Source organism: Mobula birostris, chromosome 11 (assembly GCF_030028105.1).
Source record: "Mobula birostris isolate sMobBir1 chromosome 11, sMobBir1.hap1, whole genome shotgun sequence".
NCBI classification, from domain to species: Eukaryota; Metazoa; Chordata; class Chondrichthyes; order Myliobatiformes; family Myliobatidae; genus Mobula; species Mobula birostris.
In genome coordinates this window covers 65,170,810-65,197,880 of record NC_092380.1, presented here as the reverse complement: position 1 = coordinate 65,197,880, position 27,071 = coordinate 65,170,810, and the positions used below count along the sequence as shown (strand labels likewise).

Below are 27,071 nucleotides of genomic sequence, written 5' to 3'. Positions count from 1 at the left end.
AAGTTTAATTGCACAATGGTGCTGACACTAGCGATAGACAACTAAGCAAAAGAAGTTTTGTTGATGATTTTCATTTGCACTCAGTGAAGTTTCTTGCTTAAGTGTCCAACAATAATCAGCCAGCATTGATGGATTTCAGCCTGCTCTTCAATGATAGTGGCAAGATTTGCAAGTAAGACTCTAAATGGGCATGCAGAAAAAAATCTTTAGTGACATTTTGCACTTCAGTGCTTTGTATACCTTTAAGTATGTTGCCAATCAGCTCCACATAGTTTAGAGCTTCTGCAGTTGCCAAGAAAATTTTCAACATCCTACAAGTTCATCGTTGTCTGTCATTGATTTGTTTTGTAGACCAACAAAAATGCCTTCCTTAATCTTGGCATCAGTTATTCTGAGAAGCATCCGTCTCAAATATCAAAATACTTCATGGAAATTTTTATGCCTAGTGATAGCAGATTCCATCCTTGCAATCTTGAACCCAGTAATTCTGCTTTTGCCTTTGACAAACCCAAATCTCTGACCAGGTCATATAACACAAATTGGGTTATCAGATGAGGCTAACTTGACATAAAGGGTTCAAAATCTGTATTAGTATTAGCGTTGTTTTCCGTTCCTGGCTCGTGCATCACGGCATCTTTGACTGCCTCCCCTAGACTCTATGTCTCTAGTGGCTTCGGTACTGGAAGACTATCATCATGTGGCACAGGTCTCGTGGTTGAAGGAAGATTGGGGTATTCAATGGATTTCTTGTTTTTAGCAGAGAAACCAGATACACTGGTCAGCCAGAAGTAGCTGTCTGCCACATGATCCTTCTGCTCTCGCCATATTACTGGGACAGCAAATGACATTGACTTCCGAGTACTACTGACCCATATTCTAAGATCGACGGTGCATGTTGTGCAATAAATGTAAGAAGCCTGAGAAGAATTACATTCCATCTTTGAGATTTAAGCACATACCCACCACAAACAAAACACAAAGTATTGCAGCTGTTGCAACATTGGTGAGACATTTTGCTATCACAAATACTCCTGAAAGTAAAATATCTTTATAATAATGAGTACACACAATATGTTATGCATGTGGAGCACAGGCACATCAACGTGATTGCATCCCAATACACATGTAAACTCAATGCAGAGAATAGTGTTTGTGTGATGTTTTTATAGCTTTTCTAAAACCTGTCTTGCTGTGCAGCATCCACCTTGCTTAAGTATGTCCCAGCATACCTCGACAAGATAGAAAACTTTTCAGCTTACATTGTGGGCGATATTTTAATGGACTTGAATTATAAATTTAAATAACAAATACAGGTGATTTCAAAAAAAATGGTACATCATATGGAAATTTCATGGCGATTTTCATGATAAACACAAAAATCCATAAGAAACACCCAAAAGTATTCAGGAAGCTGTCCAGTGTAATAAAGTACTGTCAGCCAGTATCACAGCAGCTGGTAATTAACTCTAACTGTAACCAAATCACTAACAAAGTTCAAAGTAAGTTTACTATCAAAATACATATATATCATCATATAAAACCCTGAGATTCATTTTTTGTGGGCATACTCAATAACACCAAATAGAATAATAACCTTAACTGAACAATGAAAGACCACACCAACATGGGCATTCAACCAGTGAGCAAAGGAGGGGAGGGGGGAGGGGAGGGGGGGAGGGGAGGGGGGGGAGGGGGGGAGGGGAGGGGGGAGGGGAGGGGGAGGGGGGGAGAGGGAGGGGGGGGAGGGGGAGGGGGGGAGGGGGAGGGGGAGGGGGAGGGGAGGGGAGGGGAGGGGAGGGGAGGGGAGGGAAGGGAAGGGAGGAAGGATCGATCAAGAACATGAAATGAAGAGTCCTTGAAAGTGAGTCCATAGGTTGTGGGAACAGTTCAGTGAAGGGGCAAGTGAAGTTCAGTGAAGTTATCCCTTTGGTTCAACAGGCTGATGGTTCACAGGTTGACTTCCGGGGCGCCTCGATGTGACTCCTGTGGCAGCAGAGCTCTGAATGGATATGATTAGATATTCCCGTTTCAGCCAGATACAGCTAAAAAGCACAACTGCTTCCAAGGTTAGTACTGTCAACAAAGATGTCTTCCTTGCCAGATTCCATGCAAGAAACGTGGCTGCAGGTCAGGGATACAAGTGCATTTAAGGAAACGGGGTTTTAAACGCCCAATAACGACTATCCCAATTCTGCTGACTAGACCTAGAATATCTAGCAGTTAAGTGCCATTTTACCTACCACAGGGGATTTCCGGGATCAATTTCGTAGCGGTATACATTCCGACTCAGGAAAATGTCAATCAGGCTTTAGATGATCTGAGCAATGGGATCAATATGCACCAAACAGCACACCCAAACTCCTTCACCATCGTTTTGGGGGATTTTAACCAGACCAGTCTGAAAAAAATCACGAAGCAATTACCATCAACAGATCACTTACAATACCAGAGGAAACAACACACTGGACCATTGTTACACCACCATCAAGAATGCCTACCGTGCTATTCCACACCCTCACTTCAGTAAGTCTGATCACCTGGCTGTACTTCCATTCCCTGAGTATAGGCAGAGACGGAAGACTGCAGCACCAGTAGTGAGGACCAAGAAGGTATGGACAAGGGAAGCACAGGAGCACTTACAGGACTGTATTGAATCGGTGGACTGGACTGTATTCAGGGATTCATCTTTGAACCTGGATGAGTATGCTCCAGTTGTTACTAACTTCATTAAAACCTGTGTGGATGGGTGTGTGCCTACAAAGACTTACTGTACATTCTCAAACCAAAAGCCTTGGATAAACCACGAAGTATGTCGTCTGCTGAAGGCTAGATCTGTGGCATTTAAGTCTGACAACCAAGGTCTGTACCAGAAAACCGGATATGATTACCAAAGGGCTATTTCAAGGGTGAAAAGACAATTTCGAATGACGTTGGAGGCAACATCAGATCTACGACAACTCTGGCAGGATTTGCAAAACATTACTTCCTACAAAGTGAAACCCAATAGCATGAATGACAGCAATATTTCACTACCAGATGAACTCAATGCTTTCTATGCCCACTTTGAAAGGAAGAACATAACTTCAGCTGTGAAGATGCCTGCTGCACCTGGTGACCCTGTGATCTCTGTCTCGGAGGCCAATGTTAGGCTGTCTTTAAAGGGAGTGAACCCTCGCAAGGTGAAAGGTCCCAATGGAGTACCTGGTAAGGCTCTGAAAACTTGTGCCAACCGACTGGCTGGAGTCTTCAAGGATATTTACAACCTCTCACTGCTATGGATAGAAGGTCCCACTTGCTTCAAAAAGGCAACAATTATACCAGTACCTAAGAAAAACAATGTAAGCTGCCTTAATGACTATCGCCCAGTAGCACTCACATCTACAGTGATGAAATGCTTTGAGAGGTTGATCATGACTAGACTGAACTCCAACCTGGACCCATTGCAGTTTGCCTATCGCCACAACAGGTCAATGGCAGATGCAATCTCAAAGGCTCTTCACATGGCCTTAGACCACCAGACAATACAAACACCTATGACAGGATGTTGTTCATCGACGATAGCTCAGTATTTAACACCATCATTCCCACAATTCTGATTGAGAAGTTACAGAACCTGGGCCTCTGTACCTCCCTCTGCAATTGGATCCTCGAGTTCCTAACTACAATCTGTGCGGTTTGGTGATAATCCTCCTCGCTGACAATCAACATTAGTGCACCTCAAGGGTGTGTGCTTAGCCCACTGGTCTACTCTCTGTATGCACATGACTGTGTGGCTAGGCATAGCTCAAAACTACTATATATATATATATATATATATATATATATATATATACTAACGATACAACCACTGTTCGGGGAATCTCAGATGGAGATGAGAGGATGTGAGATGTGCCAATAGAGTGGTGTCGCAGCAACAACTTGCACTCAACATCAGTAAGACAAAAGAGCTGATTGTGGACTTCAGGAAGGTCAAGACGAAGGAACACACATCAATCCTCATAGAAGGATCAGAAGTGGAGAGAATGAGCAGTTTCAAGTTCCTGGATGTCAAGATTTCTGAGGAAACCTGGTCCCAACATATCGATGCAGTTATAAAGAAGGCAAGACAGCAACTATACTTCATTAGGAGTTTGAAGAGATTTGGTATGTCAACAAATGCACTCAAAAACTTCTATAGGTGTACAGTAGAGAACATTCTGACAGGCTGCATCACTGTCTGGTATGGGGGTGGGGGGAGAGGGGGCTACTGCACAAAACCAGAAGAAGCTGCAGAGGGTTGTAAATTTAGTCGGCTCCATCTTGGGTACTAGCCTACCACATACCCAGGACATTATCAAGGTGCTCAGCCTCAGAAACACAGCATCCATTATTAAGGACCACCAGCACCCAGGGCATGCCCTTTTCTTACTGTTGCCATCAGATAGGAGATACAGAAGCCTGAAGGCACACACTCAACAATTCAGGAACAGCTTCTTCCCCTCTGCCTTTCGATTCCTAAATGAACCCGTGAACTCACTTTTTAAACATATTATTTCTGATTTTTGCATGATGTTTAATCTATTCAACATATGTATACTGTAATTGATGTACCTAAGTATTTATTATTTTATTTTTTCTTCTTCTATATTATGTATTGCATTGAACTGCTGCCGCTAAGCTAACAAATTTTCCGACACATGCCGATGATAATAAACCTGATTCTAATCCTGAACAACTGCTCGTGAACTGAGTGGTGTGAATTTTGATGGCAGCAGCAAGAAGACAGCATATCCTGGGTGGTGGGCATCACTGATGATCGATGCTGCTTTCCTGCAACAATGCTTCATGTAGATGTGCTCAATAGTGGGGAGGGCTTTAACCATGATGGACAGGCCCATATCTACTACTTTTTGGAAGATTTTCTATTCAAGTGCTGTGGTGTTTCCATACTCGGCCGTGGTGCAGCCAGTCAATTTTCCCTCTACCACACATCCATACAAGTTTGTCAAAGTTTTGGATGTCAAGCCAACTTTTTACAATCTCCTAAGGAAACAGAGCTGGTGCTGTGAGTTCTTCACAATTGCACTTAGGTGTCGTGACCAGGACAGGTCCAAAATAATAACACCCAGTAACTTTAAGTTGCTGACCTTCACTAGCTCTGATCCTCCGATGAAGACTAGCTCATGCACCTCTACTTCCCTCCTCCTGGTCAATAATCAGTTCCTTGATCTTGCTGACATTGAGCAAGAGGTAGTTGTTGTGCCACCACTCAGGCAGATTTTTAATCTCTCTCCCATATGCTGATTCATCACCACCTTTGATTTATGGCATTGGAGCTGTACTAATCCACAATATTAAGTGTAATGTGAGTAGAGCAGAGGGCTAAGCACACACTGTTGTGCACCTTTAGTGATGGAGATTGTGGAAGAGGTGTTGCAATCTGAACTGACTGGGGTTTGCAAGTGAGGAAATCAAGGATCCAATTGCACAAGGAGATATTAAGACCAAGGTATCGCATTTATAGTTTAGCTTTGAAGAGATGGTGTCATGAACGCCAAGCTGTAGTCGATAAAGAGCATCTTGATGTATGCATATTTGGTGTCCAGATGTTCTAGGGTTGAGTAAAGAGCCAATGAAATGGCACCTCCTGTGGACTTGTTGCTCCTGTAGGCAAATTGGAGTGGATCCAAGTCTAAGACATGAGTTGATATCAAAACACATATGAAACCCCTCAGAACACCTCATCATCCCTGATGAAAATATGATAGTCATTGAGGCAGCTAACCACGTTTATCTTCAGCACCTATATAATTGAAGACTGCTTGAAGCAGGTGGAATGGCTTAGACTGCCAAAGCATTCAAGATCTCAGTGAGTACTCTAGCCAATTGATCAGCACAGGAATTGAGTACTTAGCCAAGTACCTCATCTGGGCTGGATTCACCCTCCTGAAGGCTACTCGCACTTTGGCCTCAGATACTAAATTCATAGGAACATCGGTGGTTCTGAGTGTTCATTATGGTTCCCCCATGTTTTCACAGTCAAATCAAGTATAGAAGGCATAGAGCTCATCTGGAAGTGAAGCCCTGGTGTTGCCTATGTCGCTTGATTTTATTGTATAAGAGGTGATAGTATTCAAACCCTGGCACAGCTGTCGGGCATCTTTCGTTGATTCGAGTTTTGTCCAGAATGCCACTTCGCCTGTGAGATGGATTTCAGAGATTGTACCTGAACCTTTAGTAACCTTCTTGGTCACAAGACTTGCATGCCTCTGATCTGGCCCTCAGCAGATTGTGAATTTCATGGCTCATACAGGGCTCCTGACTGGGGAAAACACTGAATGATTTTGTGGGGACACATTTGTCTACAACTGTTTTAAAACTCTGTGATAACCATGTAATCATTCAGATCCACAAATGAGCCCTTGAACGCTGCCCAGTCCACTGACTCAAAGCAATCCCGTAACCACTCCTCTGTCCCCAGCGACCACCTATTTGCTATCCTAATCTCTGGAGCTTTGCCTTTTAACCTCTGCTTGTATGCAGGTGGGAGGACAGGCAACCAAGTGATCAGATTTATCAAAACACAGTCCCAACATGAAACGGTAGGTATTCCTTATCTTAATATAATAGTGGTCTAGTCTGTTGGGACCTCTGGTGCTACAGGTTATACGCTGATGGTAAATGGGCAGCTTTCTTCAAACAAGCCTGGTTGAAGACCCCAACCATGATTTGAAATGCTTCTGGATGGACTATTTCTTGTTTGGATACGGCATCATGCAGTATCTCAAGCACTTGACTGTAGTTGGCCGCTGGTGGTATGAAAACTGCAGTCAGGATTATGGAGGGGAACTCCCTTGGAAAATAGAACGGATGGCATTTGACTGTTTCGTGTACAAGGTCAGGAGAACATAAATTTGATAAAACTACCACATCAGAGCACCACCAAGAGTTTATCATGAAACATGCCTTTCCACCTTTGGCCTTTTCCAAATCAGCAGTTCGGTCTATCCTGTGAATCAAGAAATCTTCAGGTCTGATTGCTGTATCTGGCATGCTGGGAGTAAGCCATGTCTCGGTTACTTATAGAACACAACGATCTTTCATTTTCTTACAACACAGCAATTTTGCCCTCGGGTACTCAATTTTGTTCTTCAGCAACTGCACATTTGCTAACAAGGTATCAGTTAGAAGAGGTCTCATTCCTCTGTGTTTCAGCCTGGCTTGGAGACCCTCCTTCCTGCCTTGCTTCCAGCCATGATGGTAAACTTTCATTCATTTAAAGGTGCCGTACCTGCTTGCTTGAGAATTAAGTCCACAGAGTCCTTGAGAATATTGTAAAATATGTAGTTCATTTAAGTCGATTTAAAAGTACATTGCCTAATGGAAAACTACATGCAGAAGATTGCAGTGAGAGTAATTCAAAAGAGTTATATTTCGAAGTATTGTACATAGTCCCAGGACTTCTCCATGGTTCACTGGTGCCATCTTGCTCCTTTAACTGGCCTCATGATCTTTCTTTATACTAAAAACCAATTCAGAATCAGGTTTATTATCACTGGCATGTGCTGTAAAACTTGTTAACTTAGCAGCAGCAGTTCAAAGCAATACATAATATAGAAGAAAAAAATGATAAAGAAAATCAATTACAGTATGCATATATTGAATAATTAAAAATCATGCAAAAACAAATAATATATATTTTTAAAAAGTGAGGTAGTGCTCACAGGTTCAAACAGGACAGGTAAGGGAATCTTCTCTGCTAAATGGCCTGTGAGATAAGGACAGTCTTGACATGCACTGCAATGGCATCTCGGGCTTACAGACCAAGAAACTACACAAGTACAGAACCAGCTACAGTACAAATGACTGAAAATCCAATGGGCATTTATAGAGAAGCACGTGATTATACAAACGTAAGCAAGCATAGATAAAGTTCAACTACAAGAAAAATAGTATTTCAGATCCTAAACTAACATCTCTCTTCTGACACTTTCCTATGTAACCCCTAGAGGAAGTGCACTTATCCTTTTACTTCTTCCCTTCCTACTATCCATTGATTTGATTCACATGTTCTTTCAATCTTATGTACTGCACTCTGTATGCACCATGAGGTTTCCTCCACATTCCTGCCACTGATGTCCTCCATCCCATTCCCACTCTAACAGGAATGTTAGAGTGGGAATGGGATGGAGGACATCAGTGGCAGGAATGTGGAGGAAACCTCATGGTGCATACAGAGTGCAGTTCCAACAATACCCAATACAAATTTGAGAAACAGCACCTCACCATCTGTGGTAAGCTTTCAAATATCAAATTCAACAACATTGGATAACTCATTTTCTCTGTCAGAACTGATTTCAGTTGCAAGTCTTCCATCTTGATTAGATCACCTTTCTTCTCTCCATTATTTCAGCCCGATTTACTGATTATGCCCTATATTCCACACTTCCTCATTTTCCTTTGCCTGTATGCTCACTCTATCATCTCAGTGATGTTCACTCGTGAGAACTTGCTTGCTTCATTGTTTTTTTCTCACGTTGCCCCAATAATATATCAGTTTGATGACTTCTACAAACATCTCACCACAACAACTGTGGCCTCACCAGAAATATTCCCTTTGTCCTATTCATCCTTCACTCTACCTCCTTTGCAACTTAAGACTATACCTCTTCCCACTCTGTTACTTGTGAAAATGCTATTCGCTTTTCTCAGTTCCTCCATCTACACTACAATCTGTTCTCAGAATGAGACTTTCCATTCTGGAACATCTAAGATGTCTTCTTTTTTCCAAAGTAGGGGTTTCCCATTCACCACTATCGATGATGCTCTCACCCACATCTCCTGCACTTCCCACATATTTGCCCTCTCCACATCTGCCTGCTGCCATAACAGGGATAGGGCTCCCTTTGTCCTTACCATGAGCTTCCATATCCACATCATTTTCTATAACTTCTGCCATCTACAACTGGATACTAACACTAAGCACATCTTTCCCATACTCCCTTTCTCTACTTTCCATAGGGATTACTCTCTATGTGACTCACTTTCCCACTGGTCTCCCTCCAGTTACGTATCTGTGAAAGCAGGACAAGTGCTACACCTGCCTCTACACCTCCTCCCTCACTGCCATACTGGACCCCAAGCAAGTGAGGCAGAACTTCACTTGTGAGTCTGTCAGAGTCATCTACTGTATCTGATGCTCCTGGAGTGGCCTTCTCTACATCAGTGAGATATGACATAGATTGGCCGACTGGTTCATTGACACATTCACTCTGTTCACCACACAAGGCCGCATTTTCTGGTAGTCACCATTTCAGTTTGACTTCTCTTTCCCATTCTGACATGTCACTTATGGCCTCCTACACTGCCACAACCAGGCCACATTCAAGTTGGAGGACCCTTCAGGATGATCTCCAACCTGATGGCATGAACACTGATTTCTCTAACTTCTGATAATTTCTCCCCTCTCCCCTTCTTTTTTTTCTATACCCCATTTTAGTTCTGCTCTCATGGCTTCTCTTCTCGTCACTTGCCTAACATCTCCCTCTGGTGCCCTTCCTCCTTCCCTTTCTTCCATGGTCCTCTCCCATCAGATCTTACTTCTTCCATCCATCACCTCACAGCTTCTTACTACATCCCCCTTCCCCCTTACCTGATTTTACATCTCACTCCATCCCCTCTCCAACCACTTCTTATTGTGTCTTCTGCCCCTTTCCTTTCCAGACCAGAAGAAGGGACTTGGCTCGAAACATCAATTGTTTGCTCCCCTCCTTAGATGCTGCCTAACTTACTGAGTTCCTCCAGCATTTAGTGTATTGTTCAAGATTTCCAGCATCTGAAGAATCATTTGTGCTTAACATTTACTCGCTCTTCCGGAACTGAAAAATAGCCTCTGAGACTTAATTACATTTTTCTTTTCCAGAGTTGTTATTTAATCTACCGAGCATTTTCAACATTAATATATACGTATGTACAAACATAGGGTTTAGGTGACTTCAAATGACGGATACCATCCAAACCATGAGGCTCACTTCAGCGTAGCATGCAATTCAGAACAACTTCTATATTGGCGAAGTTTAATCACAATGGAGCAAAATCATCAAGAACAATAATGTGTTCCAGTGTTAATTCATCCACTAAATTGCTTCAGATATGCAAATGAAAAAGTATTTTTTAAATATATAGTTACAAATCCTTGACAGATGCAATTTTTAGTTCCTCTAGGTTAAGTCCAGCAAATAGTTATTGATGACTTAAGAGTTTATTCAGACAAATATACATTCATATTGAGTGTCAGGGAGCAGAAATGAGTGTAGTTGCTATTACTAAGGAAAAGATGCTTGGGAAGATAGGTAAGTCAACTGAACCAGATGGACTAAAGACTAAGGCTCTGAAAGAGTTAGCTGAACAGATTGTAAAAGCGATAGTATTTTTTTTCAAGAATCACTAGATTTCAAAAACTACAACAATTGCAAATGTCACTTCACTCTTTTAGAAGAGAGGGAGGCAAAGGACAGAAATTATAAGCTTGTTAGCCTGACTTCTTTGGTTGGGAAGATGTTGGAGTCCATTAACAATGATTAGATTTCAGGGTTCTTTGAGGCACATGATAAAATAGGCCAAAGGCAGCATGGTTTTTATGAAAGGAAATCTTCCTAATAAATCTGGTGGAAATCTTTGAGGAAATAACAGGCAGGACAGGTAAAGAAGATGTGTTTATTTGGATATTCAGAAGGCCTTTCACAAGATACTGTACATGAGGCCACTAAACAGGATAAGAACCTATGGTATCACAGGGAAGATACCAGCATGGATAGATTGGCTGACTGAGAGGAGGCAAAGTGGAGATATAAAGGGGGCATTTTCTGATTGGTCACCAGTGACTAGTGGTGTTCTGCTGCGGTTGGTATTGAGAATATTTAAGGTTAGGATATTTCCTGGGACCAGAACAAAAGGCCTAACCACAGAATACAAGAACATCTCTTTAAAACAGAGATTAGGACGAATTTCTTTAGCCAGAGAATAGTGAACCTGTAAAATTCATTGCCATAGGTGGCTATGGATACCAAGTAATTGGGTTATTTAAAGCAGGCATTGATAGATTCTTCATTAGTAAGAGTGTCAAAGATTACAAAGAGAAGGCAGGAGAATGAGGTAGAGAGTGATAATAAATCATCCATTCTTTCTTTTTCAATCTTTTTATTGGTTTCATAATAATAAACATAACATAGTATTGATACAAAGTTATTTGGGATTACATTGTTGTAATTAACATATCTAAATATAAACCCAGTTGACACATGGGTATTAAACCTCCCAGTCATACAGGATACAAATATAATATACAAAAAAAAATGAAAAAGGAAAAAAATATATACCCCAAAAGAAAAACTAACCTAAACAATGTAAACCAACAAAACTAAGGGAAAAAAGATGACATGGGCTGTTATGTAACATCAAAAAAAAAGAACCATTACTGTCATTGACTCTGCTCTTCTCAACATATAAAAAAGAAATAGAATAGCTTTGGAAAAGGTCAAATTACATCATATGAAAGTGTTGAATAAATGGCCTCCAAGTCTTTTTGAATTTAATAGAGGGATCATAAATAACACTTTTAATTTTTTCTAAGTTTAAACACAACATAGTTTGGGAGAACCAATGAAATGTGGTGGGAGGATTAATCTCTTTCCAATTCAGCGAAATGGATCTTCTAGCCATTAATGTAAGAAATGCAACCATCTGACGAGCTGAAGAGGTTAGATGACTTGATTCTATCATTGGTAACCCAAAAATTGCAGTAATAGAGTGAGGTCGTAAATCAATATTCAGAACAGTTGAAATAATATCAAAAATATCTTTCGAATATTTTTTTCAAAAAAAGGACATGACCAAAACATATGAGTTGAAGAAGCTATCTCAGCGTGACATCTATCGCATACAGGATTTAAATGAGAGTAATAACGAGCTAATTTATCCTTAGACATATGAGCCCTATGCACTACTTTAAACTGTATCAACACATGTTTAGCACATATAGAGGAAGAGTTAACTAACTGAAGAATTCTTTCCCATTTTTCAATCAGTAAAGTAATCTTAAGTTCCCTTTCCCAATCAGTCTTAACTTTATTAGATACATCTGGATGTATTTTCATAATTATATTATAAATAGTTGCTATTACACCTTTCTGAAAAGGATTTAAATCTAAAATCTTTTCCAAAATATCCGTTGAATATAAATTTGGGAAGGTAGGAAAAACAGTATTTTAGAAGTTTCTAATCTGTAAATATCTAAAAAATGGGATCCAGGCAAGTTATATATATTAGATAATTGTTCAAAGGACATGAAACAATTATCCTAAAATAGATCACAAAATCGTACTATACCTTTAATTTTCCAAGCCAAATATGCTTGATCCATGATAGAGGGTTGAAAGAAGAAATTAGATATAATAGGACTTGCTAGAATAAATTAATTCAACCCAAAAAATTTTCAAAATTGAAACTATATTCGTAAAGTATATTTTACTACTGGGTTATCCATTTGTTTATACAATTTAGAAAGAGTAAAGGGCAGCGAAGTCCCTAAAATAGAACCCAGTGAAAACCCTTGTAAAGAATTACATTCAAGATTTACCCAATGTGAACTTGAAGTTACGTCCAAGTCCCATAACCAAAATTTTAAATATCGAATATTAATTGCCCAATAGTAAAATCTAAAATTCAGCAATGCCAAACCCCCCTCCTTTTTACATTTCTGTAAATATCTTTCACCCAACTTAGAATTTTTGTTCTGCCATATATATGAGGAAATTTTAGAATCAACATTATCAAAAAAGGATTTTGGAATAAAAATCAGCACCGCTTTAAATAAATATAAACATTTAGGTAAAATAATCATCTTGATAGCATTGATCCGACCGATCAATGACAGAGACATTGGTGACCATTTAGTAAACAGAAGTTTAATCTGATCAATTAAAGGTAAAAAATTAGCCTTAAATAAATCCTTCTGCTTTTTTGTAATTTTAACCCCTAAATAAGTGAAAAAGTCAGTAATCAATTTAAATGGTAAACATCCATAAATTGGAACCTGCATACTTAGGGGAAATAGTTCACTCTTATTAAGGTTCAATTTATAACCAGAAAAATTACTAAACTGAGCCAACAAAGATAAAATAGCGGAAATGGATTTCTCAGGATTAGAAATGTATAATAACAAATCATTTGCATATAATGATAACTTATGTATTTTATTCCCACAGGTAATACCAAAAATGTTAGGTGAGTCTCTGATAGCAATTGCTAAAGGTTCAAGGGCAATATCAAATAATAATGAACTAAGAGGACATCCCTGCCTAGTGCTCCGAGCTAAGCAGAAAAAGGGAGATCTTTGATTATTAATACAAACTGAAGCTACAGGGGTATGATATATCAATTTAATCCAAGATATAAATATTGGACTAAAATTAAATTTCTCAAGCACACTAAATAGATATAGCCATTCAACTCTGTCAAAATCTTTCTCAGCATCTAATGAAATAACACATTCTGGAGTACTAAGTGAAGGAGTATAAACAATATTCATTAAGCTCCTAATATTAAAACATGAATAACGCAGTTTTAATAAATCCAGTTTGGTCCACAGAGATAATTTGAGATAATACTTTCTCTAACCTAGTTGCTAATACTTCAGAAAAAATTTTAGAATCTACATTCAGGAGAGGTATCGGTCTGTATGATGCACAATCAGTATGATCTTTATTCTTTTTAAGAATTAAAGAAATAGAAGCTCCATAAAATGATTGTGGGAATTTACCTAATCTGACTGCTTCTTTAAAAACTCTAGACAACCAAGGAGAAAGGATAGAAGAAAAAACTTTAAAGATTCCACTGTAAAACCATCTGGACCAGGTGCTTTACCGGAATTCATTGAGGAAATAACAGCTGTTATTGCTTCATCAGTAATAGGAGTTTCTAACATTAAACATTCTTCAGGTGATAATTTCAGAAAATTCAATTTCCTTAAAAAGTCATGTATGGTGTTGGGATTGTGAGGAAATTCAGAAAGGAATAAGGAGGTATAATATTCTTGAAAAGATTTATTTCATCATGATTAACCATACCATATAACTATATAACAATTACAGCACAGAAACAGGCCATCTCGGCCCTTCTAGTCCGTGCCGAACTCTTACTCTCACCTAGTCCCACCAACCCGCACTCAGCCCATAACCCTCCATTCCTTTCCTGTCCATATAGCTGTCCAATTTAACTTCAAACGACAACATCGAACCTGCTTCAACGACTTCTGCTGGAAGCTCGTTCTACACAGCTACCACTCTCTGAGTAAAGAAGTTCCCCCTCATGTTACCCCTAAACTTTTGCCCTTTAACTCTCAACTCATGTCCTCTTGTTTGAATCTCCCCCACTCTCAATGGAAAAAGCCTATCCACGTCAACTCTATCTATGCCCCTCATAATTTTACATACCTCTATCAAGTCTCCCCTCAACCTTCTACATTCCAAAGAATAAAGACCCAACTTGTTCAACCTTTCTCTGTAACTTAGGTGATGAAACCCAGGTAACATTCTAATAAATTTTCTCTGTACTCTACCTACTTTGTTGACATCTTTCCTATAATTCGGTGACTGGAACTGTACACAATACTCCAAATTTGGCCTCACCAATGCCTTGTACAATTTCAACATTACATCTCAACTCCTATACTCAATGTTCTGATTTATAAAGGCCAGCATACCAAAAGCTTTCTTCACCACCCTATCCACATGAGATTCCACCTTCATGGATCTATGCACCATTATTCCTAGATCCCTCTGTTCTACTGCATTCTTCAATTCCCTACCATTTACCATGTATGTCCTATTTTGATTAGTCCTACCAAAATGTAGCACCTCACATTGATCAGTATTAAACTCCATCTGCCATCTTTCAGCCCACTCTTCTAACTGGCCTAAATCTCTCTGCAAGCTTTGAAAACCTACCTCATCATCCACAACTCCACCTATCTTAGTATCATCTGCATACTTACTATTCCAATTTACCATCCCATCATCCAGATCATTAATATATATGACAGACAACACTGGACCCAGTACAGATCTCCGAGGCACAGCACTAGTCACCGGCCTCCAATCTGACAAACAGTTATCCACCACTACTCTCTGGCATCTCCCATCCAGCCACTGCTGAATCCATTTTACTACTTCAATATTAATACCTAATGATTGAACCTTCCTAACTAACCTTCCGTGTGGAACCTTGTCAAAGGCCTTACTGAAGTCCATATAGACAACATCCATCGCTTTACCCTCGTCAACTTTCCTAGTAACCTCTTCAAAAAATTCAGTAAGATTTGTCAAACATAACCTTCCACGCATAAATGCATGTTGACTGTTTCTAATCAGACCCTGTCTATCCAGATAAATATATAACCATCTCTAAGAATACTTTCCATCAATTTACCCACCACTGACGTCAAACTCACAGGCCGATAATTGCCAGGTTTTCTCTTAGAACCCTTTTTAAACAATGTAACAACCTGAGCAATACATCAATCCTCCAGCACCTTCCATGTTTCTAATGACATTTGAAATATTTCTGTCAGAGCCCCTGCTATTTCCACACCAACTTCCCTGAAAGTCCTAGGAAATATCCTGTCAGGACCCGGAGACTTATCCACTTTTATATTCCTTAAAAGCACCAGTACTTCATCTTCATTAATCATCATAGTTTCCATAACTTCCCTACCTGTTTCCCTTATCTTACACAATTCAATATCCTTCTCCTTCGTGACTACCAAAGAAAAGAAAGTATTCAGAATTTCCTCCATCTCTTTTGGCTCCACACAATGCTGTCCACTCTGATTCTCTAGGGGACCAATTTTATCCCTCACTATACTTTTGCTATTAATATAACTGTAGAAACCCTTGGGATTTATTTTCACCTTACTTGCCAAAGCAACTTCGTATCTTCCTTTAGCTTTTCTGATTTCTTTCTTAAGATTCTTTTTACATTCTTTATATTCCTTGAGCATCTCATTTACTCCATGCTGCCTATATTTATTGTAGATATCTCTCTTTTTTCGAATCAAGTTTCCAATATCCCTTGAAAACAATGGCTCTCTCAAACTTTTAATCTTTCCTTTCAACCTAACAGGAACATAAAGATTCTGTACCTGCAAAATTTCACCTTTAAATGACCCCCATTTCTCTATTACATTCTTCCCATAAAACAAATTGTCCCAATCTACTCCTTCTAAATCCTTTCACATCTCCTTAAAGTTAGCATTTCTCCAATCAAAACTCTCAATCCTGGGTCCAGACCTATCCTTCTCCATAATTATACTGAAACTAATAGCATTGTGATCACTGGACCCAAAGTGCTCCCCAACACAAACCTCTGTCACCTGACCTATCTCATTCCTCAAGAAGATCCAACACTGCCTCTTCTCTAGTTGGTAAGTTAGTCTCTAGTTAACTGCCAAGGTGTCATCATGTTTGCGGATCTTAATAATTCAACGTTTAACCGAAGCAGTTTTCAACTGATTAGCTAATAATTTACCCGATTTGTCACTATGTATATAAAACTCACATCTAGTCTTCATTAAATGACTTTCAATTGAGGATGTTAATAATAAGCTGTGTTCCATTTGAAGTTCGACTCTCTGTTTATAAAGCTCTTTACTAGGAGCAATAGAATATTTCTTATCAATTTCTTTAATTTTATCAACCAACAAAAGTGTTTCATTCTTAATACGTTTTTTCAAATCAACAGAATAAGAAATAATCTGCCCACGAATATATTCTTTAGAAGTGTCCCATACTGTCCCATTGGAGTTTTCTTCCATAATATTAGTTGAAAAGAAGAGATCAATCTGTTCCTTCATAAACTTAACAAAATCTGGGTCTTGAAGCAAATTAGAATTAAATCGCCATTGTCTAATACTAGGAGAAGTATCCATTAACTTGATAGAAAGTTTCATTGGAGCATGATCAGAAATGGCGACAATGTTATAATTACAGTCAATTACAGATGGAATTAAACGAGAGTCAATAAAAAAGTAGTCAATTCGAGAATAAGAATGATAAACATGTGAGAAGAATGAAAACTCTTTATCCTTAGGGTGTAAAAATCTCCAAATTTCTGAAATTCCAGAATCAATCATAAAGGAATTGATAAGAGTAGCTGACTTATTCGGTAAAGCCTGACTAGATATGGACCTATCCATCAGGGGATTTAAACAGCAATTAAAATCACCACCTATTATCAACATATACTCATTTAAATTAGGAAAAGTAAATAAATGCTTAAAAAATTTGGAATAATCCACATTTGGAGCATAAACATTGACCATAGCAACATTTTTATTAAAAAGTAACATAGTAATTAACAAAAATCTACCACTCGGATCTGAAACGATATCATGATGTACAAATTTAATTGAGGAATATATAAAAATTGAAGCTCCTTCCACTTTGGCCTGAGAGTTTGAGTTATACTGTTATTCCTTCCAAAACCTAAAGAAACATTGATTATTCCCCTTTCTCACATGAGTTTCTTGTGCAAAAATAATATGAGTATTCAGCCTTTGGAATACTTCAAAAATCTTCTTCCGTTTTATTGGATGGTTTAAGCCATTTGTATTCCAAGAGACAAAATTAATAATCTGAGCCATATTTTAAAGTCAACCCCTTGGTACATAAGCAGATAACCATAATGTAAACTCATGAAATCGGAAGAGGAATAAATATTCAGAGCAGAACTGGAAGTCACGACACTGCAGACATCTTTGTAGTTCTGAATCAGCCCAATAGAAAAGACTAATTAAAAAAAGTAAAGACCCCCCCCCACCCTCCACCCATAAAGTCCCGAAACTAAGCCAGAAAGGGCTAGAAAAAGAACTAAGAATTAATACTAAATCTTCCCCCATTTCTCCAGAAGGCAACTCCAAAGACATATGTTAAAAAAAGAACCCCCGAAATCCAAAAAGAAAAATGAAACACAGTACTATAATAATCTTCATATTGTGATTTCTAAAATGAATGAAAAAAAAGTAAGCGCCGATGCATATTATTAATCAATTACAAAACATAAATAATTGAAAATGGCACTTCAAAAAAAAAGAAAGGAATTATGGGGAGAAGGAACATGAAAAGATAGCGTAGTAAAAGAACAAAAGAGATTATGAAAGAAGGGAGACAGACCATCATCTTAATTATACAAAAAAGCAGAAAAAAATAAACAAGATATTCCTCCATACAATAGAAATTCACCATCAAACCATTAGTGACAATGTCAGAAATCAAATAAGAATTAACAAAGTAAAAAAAATGAATTCATCAACAAGAAAAAAAAACTTTAATTGAAATATGAAAAATGCCTACACTACTAACCAGAAACGAAAATCTTGAACTTATAAAAGTCCATCTTCATATGATGATTATAGGCTTTAAAGAAAAAGCACGTAAAAACAGAGCCGATGCTGCGAGAGCCATACATTAATTAGAGCAAAATATCTGTAGCAGTTGGATAGCGTTCATCCAAAAAACTTCGAACCACACTTGTGGAATAGAAGACACGACGTGATCCCTCCGAAGGAGAAATTCTTAAACGGGCAGGGTACCTTAAGACTGGTCTGAGACCTTTTTGGTAGCATTCCGACATCAGAAGTTTAAAAGCCAGCCGCTCCTTCATCACTTCTGGACTGTAGTCCTCCACCAAACGGAACTGATAATGTTGAAATTTAATCATACCTTGCTGACAGGCAATTCGGATGAGATGACCTTTAACATGAACATAATGGAAACGGAGGATCACTGGTCTCAGTTTAAATTCGGGGGCTGGTTTGGAACGCAATGTACGGTGAACACGGTCACGCAATGGAGGATCGTCCAGGAATACAGAGCTAAACGCATCCTTTAAAAATTGAGAGGAGAATTTTAAAGGGCCCCCTTCTTCGACATCTTCGGGGAGACCAATTACATTAAAATTCTGTCTTCTGGATCGATTTTCAAGATCAATAATCTTGGATTTAAAACGCTCCAGCTGTTTAGTCGTAGAAGCCAATTTCTGTTCCAAACTCTCAATTTTCAAATTCTTTTCCAAGCTTCGTTGTCCAATTCAGTAATTTTACTTTGTTGCTATTTAACTTCACAATCAAGCGACTCTAAAGAATCCTTAATAGCCTTTACATCTTCTTTAAAACTTTGACGTTGTTGTTCAAATTTTTCATTTAAAAGATTCAGCAGAGTATCAAAAGATAGTTCAGTTTCCTTGGATTCACCTTTTTTCATCCCGTTCCCATCAGAATCTTTGCCATTTTTAGGATGTCGCACTTTGGATATTGTACTTATTTGTTTGCTCATTTCTTCAAATTTCACAGTTACAGTTCAAGGATAAATCAATAGTATAGAATAAATCTAGTGTAGGTAAAAATAAATTTAAAAAGGGTGATCATAAGTTTAAAAAAAAAAGTAACAGTAATGAAGCGAAGCCAAAAACAACCTCACTCCATGAACACCTCCTGGAGAATCTGATAATAAATCATCCAGATGGAATGGTGGAGCGGGCTCAGTGGGCTGAATGGCCTAATTCTGCTCCTATGTCTCTTATAAGAGGTGCATAACATTCTCCTATGGATACCTTTGAACATATAATCACTTTGTCAAACCTGCTTTCGAAACACAATGCAAGATATTCCAAAAGCAAAATTTGAGTCTACTTACGTGATCCAGATTTGATGAAAACACAATTTGTTCCAATTTCACCCCTAATCCAATGCCAAGTAGTACCAATTGGGCACATTTTAGAAATCACACACATTGAGGTGTTGTTCAAAATTAAGTGTGCCCAAAGACGAACCTAAAATTAAAAAAAACAAATATGATAATAACAAGATACTAAATTAATAACTTCAGTATATTAGTTCCTTACGTTTCTATAAAATGTAGTACCTTAACTGCTATATTGCTTACATCAACCAGTATACTTCCTACAACTTAAAATCTTACAATTGAAGTTTGCAAAGGAAGACCAAGAATCTGCAGATGTTAGAAACTTGTTTTCAGTTCAAATATTTTTTTTTGCCATCAATGCTTCCCAATTAGCAATTCCAGTATTCCATACTATGTAAATCCTGGCACATTCTACACTACACTCTACATATAAAAATTTTAAGCAAAATTGAGGAATAGTTATGACTATTTATGCAAGCATTCAGCTGTGTGTATTGAGCAATTTTTCTAGTCATACAGTGGACTTGAAACTAGTTGAATTCAAGATAAAACCGGGAAAATCAAATTTGCAATAAAAAAGCATTACTTTGTTGTTATTCAAACTGCAGCCTTTTCACAGTTATCCCTCAAATATTTAACTTGAAATATGTCAATCATTGAGTTAAATAAATTTGTTAATTTTCACATGACTAAGTGTTGCTGAACGCATATGGCAGCTGGTCAGTAATACTGTGCTTACTGTTTAAAAAGTTCTGTTGCAGTGCAGATGGTTAAACAGCTGATTTCTTATTGAGATCAACTCACTTGAGGGCACTGTATCATTAAATGCAATCTGCATGTTTTGCACCAGTTTAAGTGAGGGTTCAAAAGGAGTACAGAAACTTTAGCTGTCAGAAATCTTCCGGCTGCCAACATGTTAATAACAGATATGGTTCTATCCTTCTGCCAAGTTCATTCTGGTCTCCTGCCGAGTAGATGCTTGAGGAAAAAAAATCTGTAGACATGGCCTAGGCAAACTTCCATGGCAACACAACCTCATCTCAAAGTCTGGAAATCATTGTGGCTTGACAAACAACGAAAATAATTGTCTTCAGATTAAGCATTTTTATATATGTAATATAATTAAATTTAACAATATCATTCTGTCTATAAAATTATTGCGAGAATCATACAGCATTACTTGTGTTAATGAGAAAATTACAGGGAAAATTAACAAATTGCAAACCCAAAGAAAGAGGAAAAGTCTTACACTAAATGAAATAAAACTAGCCATCCAATTTGGTAATTTTTTGCATCTTTCTGGAAGTAACTTGAGAATGAAAGAGTTCAAATTAATATGTAGAAAACAATAATAGATGCCGCTGAAACATACATCTTCCACTCTGTCACACTGGCAGGTTCATATTCCCAATCCTACAAATCCCAATATTATCCCCAGTTCTAAAACTGCAATCAAGTGCCTGTAAAATCACACTCATCACAGAACAGATCTGCTGCTCCCTTATTCAATGACTGATCTCCCCTGTTGTAATGTGAACAAAGTCACTGGAGAGACACAGCTGGTAGACATGAAGTAGTCTTTTAATCAACAAAATGAGACACAGCAGGCACCATATTGAGATTCTTTTGGAGCAGGAGGCCTGGTCAACCAAATATTATGTGACATTTTATATGCTAAAAATCAAAAGACAATTCTATACTTACAACGTATTTACAGTGGTTCCTTTGAATTGCCTATACCTAACATCTCCATCTTCACACCCACACTACAACACCCAAAATGAATGCTAAATCAACATTGTCTGGTTTCTCGATTAACTATGGTTCACAGCTCTATTGTCCAGAGCTGCAGTTTAAATTTATTCTATAGTCCATAATTCAGATCTGAAGAGTGGGTGCTGAAGTTAACATTCTGCTATACACCCCAAGTCCAGAATATCTTCCAACATCTTGCAACCAACCTGAAGTTAGTGCATTCTTTTACCCATTCCTGGAGTCTTCCAAAGAATAGACACAACAATGAAAAAGCTGTGTTTTAATCCTATGCACAACTAATTCCAATCAATTTAGCACTACTCAATAACATTGCTTGGTTAGGTTTCTTTCCTAAATACTGACAATGCAGAATTGCTTCATGCAAGTTTCTTCCATGAGTCTAAATGCATAAACAGCCCAGTGACCACAACCATGATAGCTAGAAATTAAAGATTCCCCTGTTGCAGCTTTCCTAAGATATAATGAGCAAAAGGTATTACCTAGTATATTCATAAGCCTTGTAGACCTGAAGACTGAAGCCAAAAAACATGGGACTGCAAGAAATAGAGAGGCCCTCTCAATTATACAGGAGGCATCGCAGAACATTCAACAAAGTATTTCAAATAATTTCAAAAATGTATTAGGTAAAATAGCCTTCTTTCTTCTGGATTGCCTATCTGATAAGGAGCTTTTTTGCTAGGTTAATCAGGAAGGATGAGGGTACAAGAGCCAGGAAAAGCAATCAGATCACAACCTCACTGCATGGACTCATTGTCAGTCCACAGATTTTGAATTTTTTACAGGTGCACATTGGCTTCTGGGGACAAAGTTAATCACAACAAAAGATCATGTTCTTCAGCAGCCGTTCCTTTCAATGTCATGTCTGATTACCTGAAGTCACTGGCAAATTAGTTTACTGAAGCTGAATAATTCAGAAAGAACCAGAGGAGTGTATAGGGAATGCAGAAATACGATACGTCAGCCACAGTACTCACTGCCATTCAGAGGAAAGAACTCAAGAACCTGGTCATCAGCTGTAAGGTGCTCTAGATGTTGCTGAATCTGCTTCATGCCTCACAAATTCACTGTACCAAACAAATGAGACATTTCCGTTTATCTGGAGCTCAAAAATATATAAATCTCCAAAATGAGAAGAATTTATACCCAACGTAACACTCATTCTAATGACTACCTTTATGTGTAGCAGCATCAAGCTGTGCACACACCCTGGATATACAAACAGTAAACGTCACCACATGTGAAATACTAACAGTACTATCACATTGTCAAGGATGGATCTGAATTAATTTCATCTCAGAACATTCTTTTCAGTTGATCCATTCCTCACCACCTCATTCCTTGTAAAACACCATCTGAAATAATATCTTTGATCACAAGTTAATTAGTAATCTGTAAGAAGTGTTAGAGCTCAACATGAAAGAAAGACAGTGGATATGGCAGACTAGTTTCACAAGTAGATTGGTAAAGTGATTTGGTAGCATGCCTCATAATCAAATCTTTCCATCAAGCACCAAGGTCTTGTTTGGCAGGTGATGAGAAAGGCCCTCCCTGTAAGATCATCTATTTACAACTGGTATATAGGCCACAATGCACACTACATTCCTGACCTCGCTGGAAATTAGACCATTGTCCACCTCCTTGGAAAGTGCATCCTAGCCTGTGTGAACCTAGGGTTGCAGGACGGTACATGGGCAACTAGTGGGAATGCCAGCAATGAGGAAAGATATCAGAACTTTGAGGAACAAATGAGACAGTGACTTGGAGAAGGAGAGAGTAACTGGGGAACGGTAATGCCAGTTTGTCAGAAAAACAATAAACACATCATAGATTATGCAGAGCAAAAATACTGGCTCTATGAGGAATACTCAGATTGGGCAATCCAGGGAGGAATGATTCAGTCTTCGTGAAAATGCTCAAAGAAGGGCAGAGCGCAACCCTCCAGGTGGCTTCAAACTTGGAGATAATGGTGGGATCCACCTACCCCACAATAGTTTCATGGGCGAAGAAATAGTTTGAAAGAGAGGTCGCAAGGTGGCTGGAGGGCAGAGGAGATAATATTACAACTGTGGTCTCCAATACCATGGTTGCCCTAGCAGGGACAAGAGACATGAGAGTGACCCACCAAGACAGGCAGAGACCAAAACAGCACCCAAGTCCCCAATCCTGACAGCACCATTTCTGTCCAATCTGACTGCTTACCAGATTATAGAACTAATAAAGACAGCTTCAAGACACAAATAGCTGCTGACGCAACCATCATCAGCATTGGTGACCCACTGGTGTACATAACAGCATTGTTGGGGGCGGGCAATGTGATACATTAGTGGACGTCGGTATTAATAACAGATCTACCCATGCCAATGACTGGAGAGGCTAATTAGATTACTGGTGTAGGGGGAAGAATGGTGAGGGCAAAAAGAAGTAAGTCACAGTTACCCAAAACTGGTGAAGTACCACTTCCAATGTATTTCTGGGCCTGTCCAAATAAAGAGGGTACTATCCTTGGAATAGACTACTGAGGGAGGCAGGGACTGTTATAGACTCTACGAAGGGAGAAATAACATGGACAAAGGGGCAGTAAACATGTACAACCTATAGAGTACACAACTTAGCCAGCATAGTAGCAGCAACTCTAAAGATCAGGGAGTGGAACAATGATGGTTTCTATGGGTTACTTTGTCAGCAGTTCCCAGAGGTGTGGGAAGCCACAGGCTGCATGGGCCTTGATGAAGGAAACAAGTGAGGAATTAGCTCCAGGAGCACCACCAGGAGATTGCTCAGCTCAGGTGGCAAAATCGATGGGTCTCATAGAAGCACTGCAATACAGTAAGGGCAGACGTGTAAATATATACACAGACAGCAGGAATGCTTTTGAGGTGGTGCATGATTAACTGATGGCGTGAGCACAAGAAGAATTTCTCAGGGGAAGGTATTCAGCACAGAAATCTAATACATGTAACAAGGATAAGACATGAGAGAATAGGACCAATCAAATGCGACAGTGGAAAAGTGTGTATGGAACCGGAGGAGAGAGCAGAGATACTTAATGAATACTTTGTTTTGGAATTCACTACGGAAAAGGATCTCGGTGATTATACGGACGACTTACAGCGGATTTAAAAGCTTCAGCATATAGACATTAAGAAAGAGGATGTGCTGGAGTTTTTGGAAGGTATCAAGTTGGATAAGTCTCTGGGACCAGATGAGATTTCCTCCAAGCTAAAGTGGGAGGCGAGGGAGGAGCTTGCTGAGCCTCTGGTAATGATCTTTGCATCATCAATGGGGACGGAAGAGGTTCCGGAGAATTGGAGGGTTGCAGATGTTGTTCCCTTATTCAAGAAAGGAAATAGAGATAGCCCAGGAAATTATAGACCAGTGAGTCTTACTTCAGTGGTTGGTAAGTTGATGAAAAAGATCCTGAGAGGAAGGATTTATGAACATTTGGAGAGGCATAGTATGATTACGAATAGCCTGCATGGCTTTCTCAAAGGCAGGTTGTGCCTTACCAGCCTGATTGAAAATTTTTTGAGGTTGTGACTAAACACATTGATTAAGGTAGAGCAGTAGATGTAGTGTATATGGATATCAGCAAGGCATTTGATAAGGTATCCCATGTAAACATAGAAACATAGAAAACCTACAGCACAATATAGGCCTTTCGACCCACAAAGTTGTGCCGAACATGCCCCTACCGTAGAAATTACGAGGCTTACCCATAGCCCTCTATTTTTCTAAGCTCCATGTACCTATCAAAAAGTCTTATAAAAGACCCTATTGTATCCGCCTCCACCACCGTTGCCGGCAGCCCATTCCACACACTCACCACTCTCTGAGTAAAAAACTGACATCTCCCTGACATCTCCTCTGTATCTACTACCTAGCACCTTAAACCTGTGTCCTCTTGTGGCAACCATTTCAGTCCTGAGGAAGAGCCTCTGACTATTGTGACAAGAATACACATAGATTAAGATGTAGCTGGCCTGGGCTGGCACCAGTGGAATCAGCAGTTGGTCTGCCATCTGACTTCAGGAGAGAGAGAGATAAGGAAAACAATGGAGCAGAATTCGGAGATGTGTAATGAAGGGGAAGGAAAGCTGTCAAGATCGGCTCCCCTTTTGAACCCTGAACTGTTTGAAGTGATGGACAGGCAATACCCCAGCAGGGGGATAAAAAGGGACAGGTTCACTAAGGCAGCACACACACGACACCCGAGGTAACGAGACCCTGGAAGCGGTGCGCCTCTCACAAGTCGGTGGGAAGTACCAGGCCATAAACGCACAGGGTGGAAAGGCACGATCGGCGGGAACCTGGTGTGTGTCCACCCTTGCCTGGGTGCCAGGTTCAGCGCAGGGAAACGATCGTATCTGGAAACGGAGGGGTCACGGTCGGTGACCTCAGATGACATCACAAAGGACTCGCCCGAAAGCTGACTGCGAAGGTCTGTCTGGAAGCCTTGAATATTCATTCGTTTTTGCTCTCTCTCTCCTCCCCCTCCACTGTCCATCGCCACGGCAGCGATTACTGCGAACTGAACTGAACTAAATTGAACTGAACTTTGCGTCATTTTGAAACTGGTCATTTGCCCCTAGACAACGATAGAGCTTGATTGATCCTGTTATCTTAATTCTGTGTACATGTATGTTTATCATTGCTGAACTGTTGCATTCATTATCCTTTTGATTAGAGTACTGTGTTGCTTGTTTCTTTAATAAAACTTCCTTAGTTCTAGTAATCCAAGCTCCAACTGAGTGATCCATTTCTGCTGGTTTGGCAACCCAGTTACGGCGTACGTAACACTATCCACACGATCAATGCCTCTCATAATCTTATACACCTCTATCAGGTCACCTTGCATCCTCCGTCGCTCCAAGGAGAAAAGGCCGAGTTCACTCTACCTGTTTTCATAAGGCATGCCTCCTAATCCAGGCAACATCCTTGTAAATCTCCTCTGCACCCTTTCTATGGCTCCCACATCCTTCCTGTAGTGAGGCGACCAGAACTGAACACAGTACTCCAAGTGGGGTCTGACCAGGGTCCAATATAGCTGCAGTATCACCTCTCAGCTCCTAAACTCAATCCTACAATTAATGAAGGCCAATGCACAAAAAGCTTTCTTAACCACAGAGTCAACCTGCACAGCAGCTTTGAGTGTCCTATGGACTCGGACCCCAAGATCCCTCTGATCCTCCACACTGCCAAGAGTCTTACCATAAATACTATTTTCTGCCATCATATATGACATGCCAAAATGAACCATTTCACACTTATCTGGGTTGAACTCCATCTGCCACTTCTCAGCCCAGTTTTGCATCCTATCAATGCCCCGCTGTAACCTCTGACAGCCCTCCAAACCATCCACAATACCTCCAACCTTTGAGTCATCAGCAAACTTACTAACCCATCCCTCCACTTCCTCATCCAGGTCATTTAAAAAATCACTAACAGTAAGGGTCCCAGAACAGATCCCTGAGGCACACCACTGGTCACCGACCTCCATGCAGAACATGACCCATCGACAACCACTCTTTGTCTTCTGTGGGCAAGCCAATTCTGGATGCA

At 39.5% G+C, this 27,071-nt stretch overlaps 1 protein-coding gene across 2 annotated transcripts in view; it reads right to left on the bottom strand.

The window, feature by feature from the left end:
* The window catches only part of dagla (diacylglycerol lipase, alpha), a 309,507-nt gene that overhangs the window by 233,652 nt on the left and 48,784 nt on the right, over positions 1 to 27,071 (bottom strand). Inside the window, exons 2-3 of one of the 2 annotated variants that reach the window (XM_072272422.1) lie at positions 19,728 to 19,863; positions 2,241 to 2,398 (exon numbers count right to left, since the gene is read on the bottom strand). The gene's annotated coding sequence lies outside the window, so the exon portion shown is untranslated. The remainder of the gene's footprint in view (positions 1 to 2,240; positions 2,399 to 19,727; positions 19,864 to 27,071) is intronic. The other variant, XM_072272424.1, reaches the window with a different exon arrangement.